The sequence below is a fragment of the Camelus dromedarius genome, chromosome 11, assembly GCF_036321535.1.
Source record: "Camelus dromedarius isolate mCamDro1 chromosome 11, mCamDro1.pat, whole genome shotgun sequence".
NCBI classification, from domain to species: domain Eukaryota; kingdom Metazoa; phylum Chordata; class Mammalia; order Artiodactyla; family Camelidae; genus Camelus; species Camelus dromedarius.
In genome coordinates, this window is record NC_087446.1 from 51,307,291 (window position 1) to 51,330,606 (window position 23,316).

Below are 23,316 nucleotides of genomic sequence, written 5' to 3' on the forward strand. Positions count from 1 at the left end.
CCAATTACCTCCCTTGAAAAATAAATTAAAAAAATTTTTTTCAAACATATATCTAGTCAGCCCTTGCTACTCAAGAACCAACACCACTGGATCACCTGGGAGCTCTGAAATGCAGAGTCTCAGGCCCTCCCTCAGACCACTAGGATCAGACTCTGCATTCTAACCAGATCCCTAAGTGGCTCCTACGCCCACTGAGGTCTCAACCATCACAAGTACACTATGCTTCCTCGTCAGTGGCTGGAAAAAAATCTCAAAATTGTGTTCTGAAATTGCACCAACCTATACCAGTCACCTATCCCTGATTGCATGCATTGATTTTCCTTTTAAAGGAAATTTCCGGGACATTCAAGATTTGAGTGACGTACTCCAAGAAGTAGAGGGGTAGAGAACATCACTGGACTTCTAGGAGAAGGTGGGGCTTTAAATGATGATGTCCTGGGATTGAAATGATGGTGAGGAGAGGCAGGGGCAGGAGCCGAACTGAAGTCATCTCAGGGCTGGGGCTGAAAGGGCAGGGGGTAGGCTCGGGACGGCCCCTGGGTTGCAGTCAGGATGAGTTAGCCGGCACCAACCCAGTGCCCATGGTTGGAAAGCTGAACCAATGTGGGGGCAGTTAATAGACTGTCTTGTGGACATTTAGCAAAGAAATAATGTGACCAAAAAGGATGCTGCAGTTTAAGAAGATGTCAAAGATGGATGGGAACTTCTCCCAGCCTCAGTTTTCCTACCTGTACAGTGGAGGGTAGTCTGTAGGATGCCAAGTGTTGAAAGAAATAAAAACAAGCCATGTGAAGAGCTTAGACCCAGGTTCACACACAGGAAGCACTGTGCTGGCACAGAAGTAGCTGTCTCTCATTATTCTTGAGAGACCAAAGGCGGAAGAAACATCTAGGAAGATCTTCTAGTAGTAATAATAATAGAAACAGTGATTAAGCGCTGGCTAGGTGCTGGGAAAGTAGCACGTGTACGCCTCACCGCAGTCCTCTGAGATAGGTAGGGTCTGTTATCCGCAGTGGTCAGATTGGAAACTGAGGGACAGAGACAATCTTGCATACATGGCCACAAACAGAGTTCAAATGCACCGTGTGACTTCAAACCCGCCACTGGGCTGTTCCACTGTAAGTTTAGTTCCCATGAAGACAAGGAAGAGCGGTCTGGAGGGAGAAATAGAAAAGAAAGGAAAGAGCAAAAACCCACCAGGGAGGAAGGGCTGGCAGGGAGTGAGCAAACAGCCCCGGATGAATAGACAGCGTCAGAGCTGGTGAGCAGAGCCAGGAGGAAAATGGTACCCATGCCAGAGATGGAGGCTTGTTTCGGTTTTGGCTTGCCATCCTTGAAATGGGTAAGGTTTGATCAAAACCCTCTTGGATCATTTTGAAGCTATAAATAATTATTGGTGAAAATTAGGTTTGCTTTTGCTTTTTTGAACAAAGGACATTCAGATGCAGCCCTTCACCTGAAGCCTGTGTGTTCAGTGATTAGTTCTGTACATAGGTGAGCGTTTCTCTCAAGTAGCAGATATTTAAAGAGTGTAAGTGGCTTTTTTTCACACCCCATTTAATTTACACTGGTTTTACCTCCCTGCACAGATGGCCCGCTTTCCTCTTCCTGTGCTTAATTCTCACTGAAGCCAGAGAGTGTTAAGCCCACGAGGGTTCAGCGGAGTTAAAGAACACAGGAAGAGGAGTCAGGTGGTGCTAACATTACAACAAACCTGCAGGGAATGGTTCCTAAAGTTATGACGTTATGCATAAAGCATTAAAAACATATTTTTGTGGCATAGTTAATAAAATGGAACGATACAAGTAATGTTAACTGAAAGCAAAGTAGGAAGCTAAAAAGTGTATGCAGTGTGAATCTCCAACGGTGAAATTAAAATGTATATAAATGGATGTTCGTATATATCACATATTTTTCAAAGGCCAGGAATCTGTTAGAAACAGATTAATAGTGGTTATTTCTGGATGAAAGGACTCAAGGTGATTTTCTTCTTGAAATTCATTTTTATTTTTTCTACACTGAGTAATCATTTTATCATCAGAAAAATCCCCAAGGTTTTAAAAAAGAAAAGTGACATGGAGAATCTCTGTTTCTCCTGTCAGGTGTTTAAGCCGGAATGAAAGCGGCAGTTTCAGCTGAATTTTTTTCCTCGCAGGGGCGGTATTAGTCCCCACGGTGTCTGCAGTTGCCCTGTTGGTCCGCGTGATGTTTCGCAGAGACGGAAGTTCGGGGAAGAAACGAGCGGCCTCGTCGGCATCACCAGCTGTGGATTGTTTAGCAACACTAACAAGAACTGCTCTTCCTATTGAGCGTAAAAGTCAGCCGAGAGGGGCAGAAAGGGGGGGTGGAGGGAAGGAAGAAGCTTCCGAAGAGCCTTCCTCTTCCGCGTTCTTCAGGGACGACCGCCCCCGGGACTTCCCCCGCTGCAGCCTGCAGCTGTGCGTCCAGCTGTGGCCGGGTGCGGCGCGAAGACGCGTCCAAGCGCCCCAGCGGCCGTTTGCTGGGGCAGGCGGGCTAGCCGGCACGTGCGGGAGGGCCCTGGCTGCCCTGAAACTCCACGGAAAGGGCTTTCGGGACAAATCGCAGAACGTTAAAGTTCTGCCTTCCAGATGTCAGAAAGATCAAGTGAGTACCTAAAAGCTGAAACTTACCCTTGGCTAATTACCACTATTATTATTATTACTTTCTCATAAAATATTTTCCACTGGCATTTCTGTAGTCTTTAGTTGCTTTCTAGAAAATAAAACTTAGTTCCTTAAAATTAAAAAAAAACAAAAACAAAAACCCTGACACTTAAAAAGCACTATATTGATGCATTTGTAAAAATTATAATTATTTCTGTTCTTAAGTTCTGAAACTTTGAAGTTTAATCATTGTTACTCTCATAAATGAAGTAGACAAAGTTTTTTTATTGCTTAGTATATTTTAAAATTCTGAAAGTTAAGCTGATATAAATCCAGATGAGTGTTGTAACTTAAGGATGTTGATCTCCATGGTAACCACAAAGAAAAGAACAACCCAATTCAAAAATAGGAAAAGGACTTGAATAAACATTTCTTCAAAGAAGATACACAAAAGGACAAGTATCTGAAAAGATGCTCAACATCACTAATCATTAGTGAAATACAAATCAAAATCACAATGAGATACCACTTCACAGCCAGCAGGATGGCTACTATCACAAACAAAAACAAAAACACCCAGAAAATAATAAATGTTGGCAAAGATGTGGAAAGATTGGTGCTCTGTTGGTGAGAATGTGAAATGGTACAGCTGCTATGGAAAATAGTATAACAGCTTCTCAAAAAAATAAAATTGAATTTCCATATGACCCAGCAAACCCCACTTCTGGGTATATACACAAAACTGAAAACAAGACCTTGGAGGTATTTTTCTACACCTGTGGTCAGGGCAGCATTATTTACAATAGCTAAAACATGGAAGTAAACCAGGTGCCCCCCCCCCCCAGATGAATGAAAATGCAGAGTGTGCACATACATACCATGGAATATTATTTAGCTTTAAAAAGAAGGGAAATTGTCCAAGATGCCACAGCATGGATGAAGATTAAAGACATTATGCTAAGTTAACTAAGCCAGCCACAAAAAGACAAATCCTGTATGATTCCATTAATATGAGGCACTTAAAGTTGTCAAATCATAGAAACTGACAGTAGAATGATGGGTACCAAGGACTGGGGGGAGGAGGGAATAGGGAGTTACTATTTAATGGGTAAAGAGTTTCAGTTTTCCAAGATGAAGATAGATCTGGAGATGGAAGGTGGTGATGGTTGCATAAAAATATGAAGGTACTTAATACCACTAAACTGTATACTTAAAATGGTTCAGCTGGTAAATTTTATATTATGTATATTTTAGCATACTAAAAATAGTCTGAGAGAGAGCCTGAAGGATTATCCTTTAGCAATGTGTGCATATTTTAGTGGGGTTTATATAAAAATCTATTTTTTCCACATATTGGTCCTTTTTTGTTTCTTTCCTAAGTTTTAGTCTAATAGCTGAATTCCAAACTGGTGAGATCCTTTGATACGTATTTGCATAGGTTTTTTGCCCTCATCCAGGGTCATAACATATAAAGGCACTATAAAGAAATAGATAAGAATGTCAACTCCAGAGTGAGAAAAAGTCAGAAAGACCTGGGTTTGAATCTGACCTCAAGTAATGACCTATGTGACCTTGGGGAGTGAGGCAACCTCTCAGTTTTATTCATCTGTGAAATGGAGATGGTAAGTTACCTTGGGGTCTTTTGTGAAGATGAAACAAAATACATACGTAATGATACAGGGGCGGTGCCTGACACCGTTAAGAGCCAGTGCATGTTACACTGAGAAGCCCCAGCAGGAGGTGAGAGGACTCACTCCTCATTCTGCTTGGTGATGAGTTGACCGTATCAGCAAAACACAGCCAGTTCACTTTGCAGTGGGAATTACACACAGAGCATTGCTTTATTGAGTAGCAGATGATATGAACAAAATGAAGATTTGCAATGGATTTCATAAAAGAAAGAATGATTTTTCAATTAAATTTAGGAATTAGGCAAGCACGGCAAAAAACCTTATTTCACTTGAGTTTACCCTGTAATCACAAACTCGGCCTGAGTGAGCATATGGCTTCTTAGAACAAGGGGAAAATAAAGTCTTTCAAGACCTAGTTGTGCAAAACTGGATTTCCTTTAAAGACCTGGAGATCAGACATTCAAAAGAGATAACTTTTTTAAATGACATTTTATTTACATTTGAAAGTTTTCTTTCTCAATTACTTTTTATTTACCTTTTGGATGAAGCCTTTATACACACACACACACACACACACACACACACACACACACACACACACATAGGTTTATGTATATGTGTATGTGTGTATATTATGTATTTTTAGTTTGCCTACGTATATTTTTTTCACATGAAAAAAAGAAACATGCAATTTGAAGATAACCTTGGGGAACTTACCCCTTGGCTTTGCATCGGGAAAAGAGTGTTTGGGGCTCTGAGTGACCCTCCTTTTTGCCTCCTGTACCTTCTCTCTTCCTCACTTAGGTTTAAAGAAAGAAAGTGACTGTGTAAATGAATATATCAGAAGAAAGAACAACAATAAAAGAAAAGAAAAAAAGCAATAACCTATGCAAATGTGTATTAAGAACATGGTTGGGATTGAAAGTATGTCTAAAGACTTGTCCCTGAACGTTCACACAGCCTTATTCATAATAGCCCCATATTGACACAACCTAAATGTCCATCCCATGATGAAAAGATAAACAGGAAGTGTTATATCCATACAATAGAATGTTTTTATATTTGTATGTAAATATATGCATTTTATATTTAGTATATTTAACTCTGAGAATATACTTAAAACACACTGAGTCGTATCCTTGAAAAGGATGAATATTATAGTGTGAATTTTATAGTACAATGACTCTATTTCAATAAAACTGTTTTTTAAAAAAGGAAAAGAAGATCTCGACCAGGTCCGGATAGAACCACTGTAATTCTCTTTTCATCACGTCTATGTGTCATTTCACCATAGAAGCGTTAGAGCATCTTCATAAATAACCTGAAGGTTTTTCACACAAAGCCAACTTTTTCTGAAAACATCTTCAACCTTAGAAATAAGAGTTTTCCGGGAAACGCAGGGAACATTGACAACAAATTTGCTCAAGCCCTCTTGGAGGATTATGGAAATGTTTGCACCCTGTACTCACACTCACCAGTTAAAGCTTCCGCGGCAATATTTGTTTTCAGAACATTTAAAGCTTCCTGAAGAGACTGAAGAATTCTTATTATTACGAGAGATGCCAAAACAGCATTATGCATTTGACATGAAGAATTAAAGAGAATGACTAATCAAGTTCCAGCAAAGCTACTTCTAAGTTCTGCCTCTGTTCCCCAGCAGTCTGTTAAGAGTCTTGTTTTCCTATGCCCGATTTATTTAAGCAATGAATTCTTCCAGAAATTGAGGAATTAGCAAGCATGGTCAAGTCCACTAGAAAAACAAATTTGAGTTTTTGATCGCGTTTCCATTTGATCCTCTTTAAGGATTAAAATGAACTGTGCCATCAATACGCTAAAGGAAGGAGTTAGATGGAGATAATATTACAGGCTTTAAGTTATGCAATGTTTTTAATCTTATAGGTGCGGCAACTGATATTTTGGGGCCAGGGGATCCTTTCTTAATTATCCACAGGAAAATTTCTACCAAGAAAAAAAAATACATCATGTGATTAGATTCAGAGCTTATTTGGATCCTACATTTAATTGTTCTTATTGAGAAAAATAAATTCTAATCCATAAAACAGATTAGAAATAACAGTGCAAATCTCTTTAGCCTGCCAACCAGTGTGATAATCAGTTATTATCAGAAATTACCTGTAATATTCAATGAGCTAATTCACTGCTAGCTCCTCTAAGAACACAGCCTCTGGCATAAAACAAAAAGAAATTGAAAGAGAGACAGAGACAGAGTCAATCCTTTGCAACCTCTTTAAATTCAAATGAAATGATTCTTTCCTGAGTTCAGACCGCTTTCTCTCCAGGTGATGTTTCTTCCCAGCAAAGTGTCCCATGCCCAGCCATGCCTGAGGGCCATCGTGGAAGGCAAGGGCAAAAAGACCCTCATTTGTGGGGACAGCTGCCTGTCCTTCCTGACTAGAGACACCTGAACCCAGAGCTGCACGCCAACAAGCTTTCTGAAGCCTCTCCTGATGACCCCTCTCTTGCTATGACCTAGTGACCAGGCACTCCCGACCTGTGCGCCTTGTAGACCACGTGTTACAGGGATGATTGCACCCACTTCTGATACCTTGGGACTCGCTACGCTGGACTCCATTTTTCACAGTGCCTCTCCCAAACCATTCTAACGTCTGTAGTCACCAAGGTGATGCACTCTGCTTCCACACGGCAATCCTATTTATTTTTATTCTCACTCTCTCTACTTTACTTGCTAAGGCATATTCTTTCTCTCCATAGACTCCTTCACTCCATTACTCTTTTTGCAGGCCAATTTTAGAAAAAAAGAAATTAATCTCTTTAGTCACTAACCTGTCACCCACAGGCTGATGGAACATATTAACTTGGTCCTAACAAATAGATCAGTCTGTTGCTAAGACACTCTACAGACAGCTGGACTGGCCTGAGAACCAAGCCACTGTGGTGTTTGCAAACAGGATACCTCTTCTCCCACGGTACCCCTGCTTCCACATCAGTTATCTGTTCATCTGCCCTGATTTCTCTGAACTTGCCAGCATCACAGTTTGTCCAGCATCTGGGTAGTGTCTGAAAGAACCACAGGCATCTCATGAGAACTTTCAGAAGAATTTCCAGTGGTCCAAAGAGCACAGAGAAAAAAACAACTGGCTGAGAACATCGAAATGGGAGACACCATTAGGTTCTGCTCCCAACACATGTAATCCCCCACGTGTATCCCAAATTGGAAGACCGAAGCACAGAAGTCATCACCTTCACCCCTCTCCTCAGCCAACCATCCCATTCTATGTGTAATGACCCTGACGGTAACCCTTCTCTGATGCATTCACCCCTCCAAGACCTCTACTCCCATCATATCCCAGAGCCTGACTCAATAATCTGATAATAGAAACCCAAGTACGTTATCAAAAAGATACTAGAAGAATGGCAGTAATCAAAAACACGGACAACAAAGAGCATTGCTGAGGATATGGAGAAATCAGAACTGTGCTAGTGGAAATGTAAAATGGTCAAGTGGTCACTTTGAAAAACAGTCCAGCAGTTCCTCAAAAAGTTAACAATAGAATTACCATATAACCTGACAAGTCCGCTCCTAGGTATATACTCCAAAGAACTGAAAACACAGACACACAAAAACTTGTATACAAATGTTTACACAAGAACATACACACACACACACAAACTTGTATACAATTTACAGCAGCATGAGTCATAGTGGCCAAAAAGTGGCAACAATCCAAATGCCCATCAGCTGATGAAGGGATGAACAAAATGTAGTATATAATCCATACAACAGAATGTTACTCGGTCATCAAAAGGCATGAAGTAGCAGGGTATACTCCAAAATGGATGGGGTTTGAAAACATTACGCTAAGTGAGAGAAGCCAGTCACAAAAGACCATATATTGTAGGATTCCATTTGTACGAGATGTCTAGAATAGGCAAATTTCATAGAGACAGAAGCTGTATTAGCAGTTGCCCAGGGCTGGAGGGCAGGGAGTGGGGTGGAGCAAGGGATGGGAAGTGACTGATCAGGGACTCGGAGTTTCGTTGCTCTCAGTGGGGTCTACATTCCCCTCTCTTTGCCTCTTCAGACCAGTGGTGATAATGGCTCCCTCCTATTGCTTGTCCCAGATTCTTCCTCTTCCCTGGTTAGTTCCTTTACTCCTATCCACATCTGTTTCTTGTTGGGACAATGGCTGATACCCTAGCCCTTTCTCTGGGTCTCCCAACACCCACTTCTGAACCCTTCTTCGTCTCTAGGGATGACCGCATCGAGGGGTGGAGAGTGGGGGGACCGCACATTTACAATTCTCTTCCTTCTCTTTCATTCTATGCATATTATTGAGAGATGGCAGTTACCCAGGACACAGTGTAGGGCTTCCCTCTTTCTAGGGTATTAGGGTCTCAGAGGGACAGAGACATAAATGGCTCAGGGGCAGCCTGGCTGTGCACCAGTGGAATTTTAAGGGACAGCCTGATACTCAAATTGCCCTGAAGCTTTAGGACTTTGGCTATTGTTATTTCTAAACCGCATAGCTTTTGTGAGTGAGGGCTTGTGTTGTATAGACAAAATGGCTTCATTTTTCCAGGAAATAAGTAACTCATCTTCAGAAAGCTAAGATAGTTTAGGGTCCAGGCAGGGCCTGGCAAGAATCTATACTTATTTCATTATACAAAATTCAGATCTTCCAATGTCAAAAGTTTATAATGTAGTGAATGCCCTGTCTTAGGCTAATCAACCCCACACAACAACAAAAATAAACCCTTTGCTAGGCAAAATCAAATTTATTGACCCATTGCTATGAAGGAGACCACAAATTAGAGAAACTGAGGGTCATCTTACTAACCAAAGGGAAAGATGGAGTTAGGATAGATCAAATTCCAGGCAAGGGCAGAGTTTGAGTGAAATTTAAATAAATCAGTGTTTTGATTGGCTTCAAGCAATTCAAGGCTGTATAAAGTGGTCAACATCACATCCAGACTGCAAAGTAGACCCAGGGTCTTGTTTTTTTGGGGGAAAAAAAAAACAGCAGAAGCTAAGATAGATGTGACACATTATGTGCAGAAATCCCTTATCTGAAGCTCTGCACCTGGGCTGGAAATCCTGATGGCTTCTCTGCGTCACAGTAACTTGGCGCCCCCTGGGCAAGAGTAGGTTGTTCCATTCTTATGATATCTTTTCAAACAACAATGAAATCAAATTATTTACATTTCTGATAGTCTCTGATTTTAGAGAAGAGTTTCTCAGGGAGGAAAAAAGCAGTCATCACTTAAAAGAAGGGGGTTGTTATGACATTTTACAGCTGCAGTGTGTCCTTGGGGGAAATACTGTTTCCTGTTAACTTTGCAGCTGGCTTTATCTGTGTCTTTTTTTTTCCAGTCCGGTGAGTGGTAGGGCAGATTTGTGCAGTCTAAGCTATTTTGACTTTCCCAGTGCCTTGATGATCTGCGTTGGATATGTAGCAAAGGCAAGAACTAAATTTTTGTAAGATTAAAGAGCTGAGATTCTGGGGTTTCTGTTTTGTTTTGTTTTGTTTTTTACCAGAGCATCACCTAGCCAAGATGTTATAGAAAGTTCTGTTTGAATTAAATTCCCGTACAGTGAAGTACTGGCTTAGGGGCTGGTGGCAGTTGGCAGAAAATTATCACTGGAGGAGGAATGTATCTCCATATTATGCAATGGCAAAACATTTGGTGAAATTGTCGTCTGAGATAATATGGAAGACACATCAAGTTCCTAATAATTTGTAGCCTTAGAAGAAGAGGTTGGAAATAGAATGTTTATAGCCTGTGTTGGTTACTGATGACTGTGTTTGGCAGGGTATGATAAGAAATAGATGAGCTCAGAAAAGAATTGGCCAGTTTGCAAGCAGGAAAGCGAATAGAGTCCACAGATCTGGGAATGTATAGAATTGCCAAAGGCCACCATTTCTGAGCCTCAAACAGTAAAAAGCAGCATTGAGCAATGCTCTGATAACAAAATCTGATTAAAATAGCCCTGCAGCAAGGACCAAATCAAGACACAGCCATTGGGCATGTTTTTGGGTTATATCTTTTCATCAATTGGGTAAAATAGGGTGAATGAACTATAGGTGTGGCTTTCCTAAGATAGGGCCAGGGTGATTGCAACTGAGAGAGAGAGAGATAGGGAGAAAGAAAGAAAGAGAAAGAGAGATAGAGAGAGAGGCAATAAAGCAGAGACATGGATAATTCAAGATGTATGACTGAAGAGAAAAGAAAATCTATGTTTGTCCAAAAACTTGTACATAATTTTTTTTTAACATTTTCTTATTGAGTTATAGTCATTTTACAATGTTGTGTCAAATTCCAGTGTAGAGCACAATTTTTCAGTTATACATGAACATACATATATTCATTGTCACATTTTTTTTGCTGTGAGCTACCACAAGATCTTGTATATATTTCCCTGTGCTATACTGTATAATCTTGTTTATCTATTCTGCATATGCCTGTCAGTATCTACAAATTTTGAACTCCCAGTCTGTCCCTTCCTACCCCCCGCCCCCTTGGCAACCACAAGTTTGTATTCTATGTCTATGAGTCTGTTTCTGTTTTGTATTTATGTTCTTTTTTTTTTTTTTAGATTCCACATATGAGTGATCTCATATGGTATTTTTCTTTCTCTTTCTGGCTTAGTTCACTTAGAATGGCATTCTCCAGGGACATCCATGTTGCTGCAAATGGCGTTATGCTGTCATTTTTATGGCTGAATAGTATTCCATTGTATAAATATACCACATCTTCTTTATTCACTCATCTCTCAATAGACATTTAGGCTGATTCCATGTCTTGGCTATTGTAAATAGTGCTGCTATGAACACTGGGGTGCAGGTGCCATTTTGAAGTAGGGTTCCTTCTGGATATATGCCCAGGAGCGGGATTCCTGGGTCATATGGTAAGTCTGTTCCTAGTCTCTTGAGGAATCTCTATACTGTTTTCTACAGTGGCTACACCAAACTGCATTCCCACCAGCAGTGTAGGAGGGTTTCCTTTTCTCCACAGCCTCTCCAGCATTTGTCATTTGTGGACTTTTGAATGATGGCCAATCTGACTGGTGTGAGGTGATATCTCATTGTAGTTTTGATTTGCATTTCTCTGATAATTAGTGATATTGAGCATTTTTTCATGTGCCTATTGATCAATTGTATTTCTTCCTTGGAGAATTGCTTGTTTTGGTCTTCTGCCCATTTTTGGATTGGGTTGTTTGTTTTTTTCTTACTAAGTCATATGAGCTGCTTATATATTCTGAAGATCAAGCCTTTGTTGGTTTCATCATTTGCAAAAATATCCCATTCCGTAGGTTGTCATTTTGTTCTACTTGTGGTTTCCTTTGCTGTGCAGAAGCTTGTAAATTTAAGTGTTTATAGCAGCATTATTCATAATAGCCAAAACATGGAGACAACGCAAATGTCTGTTGTTTGATGGATAAATCAAATACAGTACATCCATTCAATAAAATATTATTTGTCAATAAAAAGAAATTAAGTACATCTGCAATCTACAATGTTGATGAACCTTAGAAATATGATGCTAAGTGAAAGAAGCCAGTCACAAAGGACCATGTATTATATGATCTGGTTTATATGAAATATACAGGATAGACAAATCCATAAAGACAGAAAGTAGATTTTTGTATTTGCCTCTTGCTGAGAGTGGAGTCGGGTGGGCTGGAGAAGCTGGGGGAAACAGGGAGTGACTGCCAAGGGGCATAGGGTTTCTTTTTGAGATGAAACTGTTCTGTAATTATTGGCAATGGTTGCATAACTCTGTGAACACAGGAAAAACCATTGAGTCTTCTGCTTTAAATGGGTGAATTCTATTGTATGTTAATTTTATCTCAGAATAAATTAAAAAAGGAAGCCTGTCTCAAAAAAGAACTGTGGCTATGGCCATTGGCATATGGAATTGACTGGAATCAGATGAGAATATGACTAAATTTTTGAGAGTGTTAAAATGCTAAAGGGACCACTAGCCGAGAAAAGAGAAATTGACCGCTCTGGATTTAAAACCACACTTGGCCCCCATCTTCTATGAGTAGAAAGTGGGCAAGAAAAACTCCCTAACACCTAAGGAAGATGCATTCACTAATTCCCACTTCTGATAAGGCTAAACAGGATACCATAAAAGGAAGAATCTTGTAGAAGTTTCATTCAAGGGCTATGAAAGCGCATGGATTGAAAAGACCCTTGTGGGGGGCAGAATTGGAGCCTAATTAAATAATTTATCCTATCCCAGGGAAGGAAGCCCTCCTCAGGCTGGTCTAGCAGTATTTCAGAATCGTTACAGACCTGGACTTCCAGGATTATTTATCCTGCCTCTGATCCCCAGTGCACAGTATACTGAGGGCTGATAACTTCTCTTTTTAGTTCATAGGACTTGGAGCAAGAAGAGTCACATAGAGCCCTAATGTAGACACAATGGGCATCAGTCCCAATGAAGAGACCGCCATGTATCTCCCAGAAGTTCTAGACATTGAGTTTGATGCTGTGGATGAGACTTTTGGCTTGTCACCCTCAGGATCGGTCTTGTCTTGTCTTCTCTCTTCTCTTTCTCTCTTTCTCTCCCTTCCTTCCTTCCTTCCTTCCTTCCTTCCTTCCTTCCTTCCTTCCTTCCTTCCTTCCTTCCTTCCTTCCTTCCTTCCTTCCTTTCTTTCTCTCTTTCTTTCTCTTTCTTTCTTTCTTTCTTTCTTTCTTTCTTTCTTTCTTTCTTTCTTTCTTTCTTTCTTTCTTTCTTTCCTTCCTTCCTTCCTTCCTTCCTTCCTTCCTTCTTTCTTTCTCTCTCTCTCTCTTTCTTTCTTCCTCCCTCCCTCCCTCTCTCTCTCTCTTTCTTTCTTTCTTTCTTTTCTTTCTTTTCTTTATTTTTTAAACACTTTTATTGTGGTATGGTTCCTGTACAGTAAACTACACATATTTCATACGTACAATCTGATGAATTTTGATAGATGTATACACTAAGGAAACCACTATCACAACCAAGATAGCTAACATTTCCATCACTCCCCAAGAGGTGCAATTTTCAAATTCCCAATGTATCCCTTCCCACTCTCTTTACCCCCTCGTAACCATAGATTTGTTCTCTATGTCTGTGAGTCTGTTTGTTTTGTTGATAAGTTCATTTGTGTCCCTTTTTTTGTTAGATTCCACATATATGCGATATCATATGGCATTTTTCTTTCTCTTTCTGGCTTACTTCACTTAGAATGACGATCTCCAGGTCCAACCATGTTGCTCAAATGGAGTTATTTTATTCTTTTTTATCACTGAGTAGTTTCCATTGTATGTATATTTGTATATCCCCAACTTCTTTATCCAGTCATCTGTTGATGGACACTTAGGTTGCTTCCATGTCTTGGCTATTGTAAACAGTGCTGCTGTGAACAATGGGGTGCATGTGTCTTTTTGAATTATATTTTTCTCCAGATATATTCCCAGGAGTGGAATCGCTGGATCATATGGTAAGTCTATTTTTAGTTTTTTAAGGACGCTTCATACTGTCCTCCATAGTGGCTGCACCAATTTACATTCCCACCAACAGTGTAGGTTCCTTTTTCTCCACACCTTTTCCAGCATTTGTCATTTGTAGGTTTTCTAATGGTGGCCATTCTGACTGATGTGAGGTGATATCTCATCGCAGTTTTGATTTGCATTTCTCTAACAATTAGTGATGTTGAGCATCTTTTCATGTGCTTGTTGGCCATCTATATGTCTTATTTGGAGAGAGGTCTAGTTAGGTCTTCTGCTTGTTTTTTGATTGCGTTGCTTTTTTTTTTATATTAAGCTCTATGAGCTGTTTGTATATTTTGGAAATTAGTCTCTTGTTGGTCACATCATTTGCAAATATTTTCTCCCATTCTGTAGGTTTTCTATTTGTTTTGTTGATGATATCCTTAGGTGTGCAAAAGCTTTTAAGTTTAATTAGATCCCGTTTGTTTACGTTTGCTTTTATTTCCATTAACGCAGGAGCTGGTTCAAAAAATATATTGCTGTGCTTTATGCCCAGGAGTGCTCTGCCTACGTTTTCCTCTAGGAGTTTCATAGTATCTGGTCTTACGTTGAAGTCTGTAATCCATTTTGAGTTTATAAGATGAGTGTTTTTTAAATAGAGGGGGAAAGAATCAATATTTGGAGACCAGAAGCGCAGACTGTGACGTCAGCGGTGATTTTCAACAAATACTTCCGGTTCTCCCTGCTTCTGGTCATGTGTTGGGATCACAGTTCTCTCCCACCTTGTGTAAGACCACGTTATTTACTTCAGCCAACAAAATGTCAATGGAAGAGATGCCTGAACTTCCAGACAGAAGTTTTAAGAACCAGTCCACAATTCACTCTATTCTCTTCTTCTTGCTCAGATGCCAAGCACGTGCCGGGAGGGAGATACAGTAAGCCTGGGGCCGTCCTCCTGACACACCTTGGACATACTGCATGCATGAGAAAGAACTATCAGTGTGTTAAGCCACCGAGATTTGGCATGTTTCACTACCACAGCATGCTTTACTCTGTCTGATGATGCTCATAGTAAACTCAAATGCCTTGGGTGAGCAAAATGCACGGTGCTCCCATTTGCACTGTCTGTTATTAAATAGATATCAATAATCAAGCCGTTTCCAGGAGAGGTGCTTTCATTTTGTCCCGGCAGAATTCTCTCAGCTTTTCTCTGGGCTGAACTGGTAAAGAGAAGGGCACCCACACACATGAAATACCCTCGTTCACAGTTAAACATTTGTTCATTGTTCCACCGTGCGCTACTGTGACTTTGGGGAGTCCAGAAACTCTGGTTCACATGTTCTCCAATGTCTTCTAGAATTCATTTCTACATTGCAAATGGTTGAAAATTGAGAGAGGGAACAAAGTATTGTTTAATGATTTATCATTTAAGTCCTGGAGATTAACTCATTCTTTCATTTAATAAATATTTATAAGGCAGATAATATGGGTGGTCAGTGGTCTTTCCAAATGCTCTATACAGCTATGTGGGTCAGCCTCCTTTTGACGATTTTCTGAGTCTGGACCAAGATGTGTTTCATTAGCAGTCCAGTTCTCTTCTTAAAACACTCTGGTGGCTTCCTACCCCTGTCAGCTTGAAGTCCCAAATCTTCCTGGCCCTACACTACCAGGACTTTGTCCACCACTCCCGCTTTGTATCACGGCGCATCTCCCGCCCCTCCCTCCCCTCCACATCCCACCCACCCAGGACTAGTCCCAGAACCCTCCACACCCTTACCCCTCCATGCCTGTGTATCTGCTTTGTCTGCTGCCCGGAACACTGTTTCTTGCTCCTTTTCTGCAGGATTATCCTCATTTTTCAGCAAGACTCAGATCGAGCACACCTCTTCCAGAAAGTCTCCCTTAACTTCCCGCCTGCATTTCCCCTCCTGGGTTCCCACCGTACTTTGTGCCCTTACAGAGCAGGTGTCTGTTCTCTAAGGCTCTGTCTCACCGTCCACCTCACCCACCAGACTGATGCTCCCTGAGGTTGGGCACTGTGCCCTTTGTCCCTGCACCCAGCCTCTAGCCGTGCCTGCAATAAGTGCTCTGTTGCTGTTTGCTGACTTACTTGATGGAATCCAACACAGCCCATGCCAGGGTGGGCCCTCTGCTGGGTTTTGGCCCTTAGCAATGCCTTCACTTCCAGAGGACTCCAGCTGTCAGGCCCTGAAATAAACATCAAACATCCAAAGATGGAGAAAACTTTTCCTTCCTTTAAGGAATTCACAATCAAGCCAGGGAACCAGAGCAACCGTCAGCTACAATTTAACATTAGAAGTGCCATCATGAAGTGGTACAGTAAATAAGAGAATAACAATTGAGTGTGATTTAGGATTAAGAGAAGGTCTGAATCCATACCTGGATTTGAATCTCAGTGCTGCACTAAAGTTTTAAATCTGAGTTTGCACCTCTTGAATGGGGGAAACAGTGTACAGCAGATAGAGAAAGCAAGGGATTTGGAGGGGGAGGTTATGTGGTAACGTATATATAACATATTACTTACCTTTTTTTTACCATTAGTAAGTGTACAATTCAGAGTCATCAAATTACATGCACAGTGTTGTGTAACCACAGCCACTGTGCACACCCCAAAATGTGTTACCATCCCCAACAAAAACGGTGTGCCAGTTCAACAGTAACACTGCCTGGTCCCTTCCCCTCAGCCTCGGGCGACCTCCATGCTACTTTCTGTCTCTGTACATTTGCCTGTTCTAGATACATTCTGTAAGTGGAATCATGTACTATTTGCCTTTCTGTGTCTGGCTTATTTCACCAAGTATACTTTTCCCAGGTCCATCTGTGTTGTAGCACGTATCAGAATATGTCAACATTTGATCCCATTCTACGGTACGTGTGCATCATATTTCGTTTACCATTCATCTGTTGGCGGACACTTGGGTTGTTTCCACCTTTTAGCTGCTGTGAATAATGCTGCTGTGAACACGGGGGGTGCACATTCCTGTTCAAGTCCCTGCTTTCAGTCCTTCTGGATATATACATAGGAGTTGAATTGCTGGGTTATATGGTGATTCCACGTTTAACCTTTTGAGACACTGCCAAGCTGTTTTTCCACGGTGGCTGCACCATTTTACATTCCTGCAAGCAACGCACAGGGGTTTCAATAGCTCTACGTCTTTACCAACACCTGTTACTCTCCACTGTGTTATTACAGCCGCCCTAGTAGGTATGATTTAAAATAGGAACTTACTGCAGCTTCCAGTTCGTGATGGCAGAGATCATAGAGATGAGGAACGGCCTTTTTGGACATGAAAGATGAAGGTTTCCCTTCTTTCGTTTGCTCGGCTTAGTCTGGAAAACCAAAAGAAGAGGGTACAACTGAGGGAGAAGCAGATAAGAAGGAGGGAATGTGGAGAATAAGGGTTGAGAGTGGAGGGAGGTGGGGGGGTGGTGAGCATCCCGCCACGTGGTTGAAGGCTGAGGTGCCACAGGAGGACGGGTTCTGCGTGGCCAAGGGACTACTAAGAGCAAAGTACTACCAATGCATTATAACCTTTAAAAATTCTGCCTCACTTATTAATACACTTCTGACTTATCTAACATTGTGTGTCAACTATACAATTTAAAAAAGAAAAGCAAACCAATCCTTTCTAAAAGAACTTTTATAAATTGTATTTTGTTGTCTTGAAAATGTGACGTAAGCCCCTGGTATAAACTACAAGCTTGCCTTCCACTCCTGAGCCCCCAGCCCTCGAGTTCCCTTCTCCTTGGGCGTCTAGCAGTTTCTCGTGTGTTCTTTCAGCGACATTCAGTGGGATGTTGGATGTTCCACTGCTGGCTTTGCTGCAGTGCAACCTGCTACCTGGCTTCCCTTGAGGGAATACTTCTGCAGAAACCCGCCATCTTCAGATGGCAGATGAAGCTGGTGATGCTTTGTGAAGTTAAGGAAAAGGCCTGTGTTGCATGTTTGACAGGGAGCTGAGGGATGACACAGGCAGAAGAAAAGACCCACGTGGGGTCGAGAATTCAGGAAGAACAGAAAAGGTAAAGCAAGAAGAGATGATGGGAAGAAAAAAAAAAGCCCTTGCAAATGTGCAGAAATCTTGCGTAAGACAGTATTACAAAAGGGCTCACACTGTTTTGATTTGCACACTGAAAAGGAGATCCCAGAAAGCTGGAAGACTTTGTGGGGCTCCTTTAACCAATATGTGTGTTTCACAAATCATGTTAAACATGAGATATGAGGATTAAGTGAGCTATTGTGTGTAAAGCATTCAGCCTAGCCCTGATCTATCGTAAGCCTTCGGGAAGTTATATGTAAGTATGCTAATCAAGGTATTGTTTAGTTTTAGTTGTTTTGAACTTTTTTAAAAGGGTATAATGCTATATGTATGTGACATCCTGAATTTGCTTTTAGAAAAAAATTTTTTTAATTGAAGTATAGTTGATTTACAATGTTGGGTTAGTTTCTGGTGTACAGCAAAGTGATTCAGTTTTACACGCACACATATATTTCCGATTCCTTTCCATTATAGGTTATTACAAGCTATTGAATATAGTTCCTTGTGCTATACAGTCGGACCTTGTTGTTCATCTACTTTATTTTATTTTATTTATTGTTTACTGACGTGTAGCTGAGACTTGTTTTGTTTTTCATTCAAGTTTGTATTACTAAATTAACTCTAGCCCCTTCATTTTCGGTGCTGTGTGATATTCCGTTGTGTGATGCATACAGTGATAGGCACTTTCTAAGTTATTTTATTTAATCTCCAAAACTACCCCAATCACGGGCACTTGCCATTCATTCTCATTGTGAGAGTAAATTAATCAGCGGACTGAGGCTCGAGTCTCAGCTCCACCACTCCTTAGCAAGTTACTTAACTCCTTAAGGTTGAGGCTTACCCTACAAGACTTAGTATCCTTTTGCAGTAAATCTCTAATTAAAACAGGCACCAGTCAGTCCCGGGGGGCTGCAGTGATTCCCCAGGCAGACCCCGGCATGTGGTAAGCCCTGAAAGATGGGAGCTTTGGTAAATTTCACTGCAGACTAAGCCAACTGATGCGTCAGCAGGTTTAGGAACTTGCTGGAGATCGCACAGCTAGTATGGGCAGATCTGATCTTGAATCCATCTCTGCACAACTACAAGGTCATGCTTTCCTCCCTAGACCAGGAGAGCTTTCCATAAACAGCGTGGCATAGGGACAAGTCATGTGGAGACACTCCCGGCCTTGTTGATAATTAATTCTTCTTCAATAAATATCATCGTAAAATCTGTGATTGCTTTTTAAGGTATTACTGCTTATGTGTAGTGTGTGTGTGTGTGTTTTAAGAAAAAAGAGTCCTTGCTTCGCTGGTCTCTCCCCTACAAGCAAGAAGGAATGTTCCCTTGTTTGCTTCATTGTCTGTAAGAAAGGCGGTTAGCACTAAATGTTTCTTTTCGGAGCAGTTTGTGAGAGAAGAATGTTTTCAAATTTATGAGGCTCTCGTGCATTTTGAAAAGAGATTTTCATATTTCACATAGTTCCTTCTTTGGATCTTTCTATTTAGGGATCAGTTTAAAAATACAATCCCTCTCTCTGGAGTGGAAGGGTTGTGAACCATGAGTTCCACATCTCTTGAGACTGAGTCACTTTAAAGGCGAAATACAAAGAAAAAGGAAGGAAATTAAAAAGAAATATAGCTTAGTTTTGGCTTGGAACACAGTATGATTCCATGAGAGGCTACAGTAGATTGGAGACCCTGGAAGAAAATTCGTCATTTACCAAAACTGAAGGGGTGATTTTCCCTTCGAGAAAAATAAACAGCTGCTTCCTGGAGTTGTAGCCTTAAAGTAAGTATGCTCAGGGAGGGTATGGCTCAGTGGTAGAGTGCATGCTTAGCATGCATGAGGTCCTGGGCTCAATCCCCAGTACCTCTTCTAAAAGTAAATAAGTGAATAAACCTAATTGCCTCCCCTCCAAAAAAATTAAAAAAAAATAAAGTAAATGTCTTCAGTATATTTAGTTCTTTTTATTGCCAATTTAGACCAGATACCTCACTTTTAAAAACTATATTGATGTGTGATTTTTTCCCACCTTTTCAGGAAGCATGTACATAACTCTGGAAGTTTAAAGTTATACACTTAGGATCAGTGACTAATTCCCCAAAACTTTGAGAAACAGATGATTTGGAAGATTGATGTATGATCACTTGTTCTTTTAAAGTGGAAAATCTCCAGAACTAGATCAATGTCTTTTTTGTTTGTTTGTTTGTTTGTTTTAAGATTTCTTACCTTACGTATTTGGAGAGACCACAATTTCAGCAAACTGAAGGCAGTTCTTGGCGATGGCACTGTTGCTGACTAGGGGACAGGGAATGGGTTATTTGACATCGTGTCTCTTTTCCACTTTGATGTTGTTACCTGCTCCCCCTCAGAGGTACCTGGAAGAACTCCTCAGTCACACAGTCATAGCTGAAGAGGCTTGACCTCCATGGGTGCTTCGTGTCGCTCCTGAGATGAAGATGACTGAGTTGTGGGCAGGAAGCTAAGGCCACCATCTGGTCAGGAAGGAGAGAAAGAGGGGACTCAGCAGCTGAACTCCAGGCTGTCCGGATGCTTGTTGTCCTGGGGTCTCATTTCCCTGAAAGAATTTAGAGCCCTGTTTTTGAATCACGTGTCATTGAGCCTGGGTTAAGGTGGCACTCGTGGACCACTGCGGCGGGATGAACAGGTGGAACCCGAGGCTGGGAGCTGAGCTCTCAGGCTCTAGAACTCACCCAGTGCAGCTCTGCTTTTACCGACATTTCAGGTGAGGCTCTACATCAGGTATTTTTTAAAGTATTTTTATTTTTTTTATTTTTTTTTTGGAGGGGGAGGGTTTAAGTTTATTATTTATTTATTTAATGGATGCCCTGGGGATTGAATCCAGGACCTTGTGCATGCCAAGCACGTGCTCTACCACTGAGCTCTACTCACCTCCCCTCCCACATCAGATATATATATTTTTAATAATTGGATGAAAAAGTTGAACTTACCAGAACTCCTTTCAGGGAAAGTACTGTTCGTGGTTAGAAAACATACTAAGACAAGTCATTTAGTGAGAGCTTCAAAAGCAGTATGGCAATAAAACCAGTAAACTGCCATCTCAGGAGAGCGGGTCCTGATGACTCCAGACTTCTGTTTATCTGAGATGACTGGCAGATTTGAGGACAGAGTTGAACTACTCGTGAGATTAGGGGACAGGTGTATATGGTGTGGGAGGAGGGGCAGGCAGAGACTCTCCAGTTCACAGCACAGCCAGGCCGACTTGGGAGAAAAATATGTCAAATGGGACTTTACAAAGTTGCACACAGTGGAAGGTGTAATATAAAAAGTCCTTTTACTCTTTAACCCTCCCCACGCCCCACACCCCAGACCGTATTTAGAAAAAACTTCCTCAAATAATGCTTCAGGGCTTTCATTGTGAATAGATTCTTCCCGGAGATGGCAAGAGATGCTGAAGTTTGCAAACTGATGGCGTGGAGAAAAGAGACACCATGTGTTTCATTTGGTGATTCACCAGGACTCCCAAGACTCAATAGCAGATAACACTCACTGCCAAGGCTTATTACAGCAAAATCAACAGGAAAAAGATATGCAGTAGTGGATCCAGAGAGGTCCATCACGGACTTCTGAGAACTTCCTTGCCCAACGTTATACAAAAAATGCTTTTTCCAGCACTGAACTACAGGGACATGTGTGGAATGTCTTTGCCCAGCGAAGCCCGTATAAGCCTCAAGGTCCCAAGTCTTCTATGGGGAATTGGTCACGTGGACATATTCTGCCTTGGCTACCAAAACTCAGGACCCCAACAATGAAATTGGGTGCACATCCTAAATCTTGGTGTTTGTAAAGCAACCTGAAAACCCAGTATAGGACGATCTGTTGTTTCGGGCATATACAAGAAAATCATCAATCACTAACATAAAGAACATCCTGTGGGCACCATTCCTAGGGACTGGCCGAGGGTCACTCATGATTCTCTTGAAGACATAAGTAGTAAGCAACTAGGCTTAAAGTGTTGATTTTTTTCCCCCCACGATATGTGGAGGACAACCAAATCTGGCTAGGATGTGGAAAAGGATTTCACAGCCACAAACGCACTTACACGTAGTAGAGGTTAAAGGTGGCTTCTGCCACCTGGAGGCAGATCGTAAGCTAGGCAAGAAAGCCTTCCTGTTGTTAAAGATGACTGGACTCTACCTTTGAAGTCTGAGTGTTTAATTTCATGGTCTAGCTGTATTTATTTTGCACGCATTTAGTAAATTTTTGCTTAAAAGTTGGAGCCCAGCCTCAAGTGTGCTAAGGGGATGAAGGACGTGTTTATTCATTCAACAATTATATTGAGGATGTATATACTCTTTGCCAGACACTATTGTGAGTGTTGGGAATAAATTAATGAAAAGTCAGATCACTGTTTTTATGAAGCTTATAACCGTGGCGGGGGAAATCAGAAAAAAGAAGTGATTGGAGGAAGCTACAACCCACTGAGTCAGGGCAAAGTCATAAAAGAAAACAGGAGTCTTACCTGGAAGTCTAGAAAAAGGAAATAGAAAGAAACTGAGGTTATCAGTATCTCTAGGTTGTTTTATAGGACCAACCATCCCAGTTTGCCTGAACGGAGGGGTTTGCCAGGATGCAGGACTCTCAGTGTTAAAACTGGGGCAGGTGGCGACCCAGGTTCCAGCCGGTGATCACTTCACTCCTCCTCTGAGAACTAGTCTCCCAGCCACAGGGGTAGGTCTTTGAAGTCACAGTTGTGCTGTAACCTTGCCCACGTGGCTATTAGAGTTCAGGAACCATTATTAGTCAGTTTATCTTGAGAAGCTGGCTGAAGAAGTTGCTAGGAATCTAACAGCGTAGCTCCAGACTGAAGTCTCCACACTGCTGTCATTGAGGCCTCTAGAACAAATCCAGAGTTCGACCTTCTGGAAACCTGCTTATCTTTGAATTTTCTGAAGTATCACAGTCTCCTTCCAAGAAGCTCTCTCTCTGCCACGATATTTGCTTAAGCTAATTGAAATGGCTCTTCTTGGATCTTCCTTACTTTGCTGTCAGAAGCTTAACTAAGCCAGTTCTCTAGTTAAGAGTATTTCCAGGTTGACAAACAGCTCTGGTCCTTTAGAGATGTTCCTTGATTCCTCGGGCTTACTGGAAATCTCTCATGGGAATGGCTGGCTCTCTGGTTGGAGAACTGGATTTTCATCTCAGGAGACCCACCTGGCAAATATATTCCAAATTTCAGATCAATAAATTGGCATCCTGGTTCATTTCAGTTTTGTTAAATGGCTCAGCTGAAAACTGTATGGATTCTGTTAAAACCCAAGTCTGACGCACTGCCCCAGTCTCTTTCCCACAGGCATGTTAAGTTAAATACGGTAGGTGTTCAGTGAAAGCTTCTCAGATGAAGTAACTAAAAACTCCACTAGCCCTTTGTTCTTCAATTGAGATTTGTTGCAAATTCTGCTATACCTGCTAATAAATAATTCCTTCCCACTAGCCCACGGTTAGTAACTGGATATAAGGTTCTAGCATTAAGGTCCGTCCCCTTGCCTTTGAAACCACTCCCAAGCACATCTGCCGTTTGAGGTAACTTCCTGTTTCA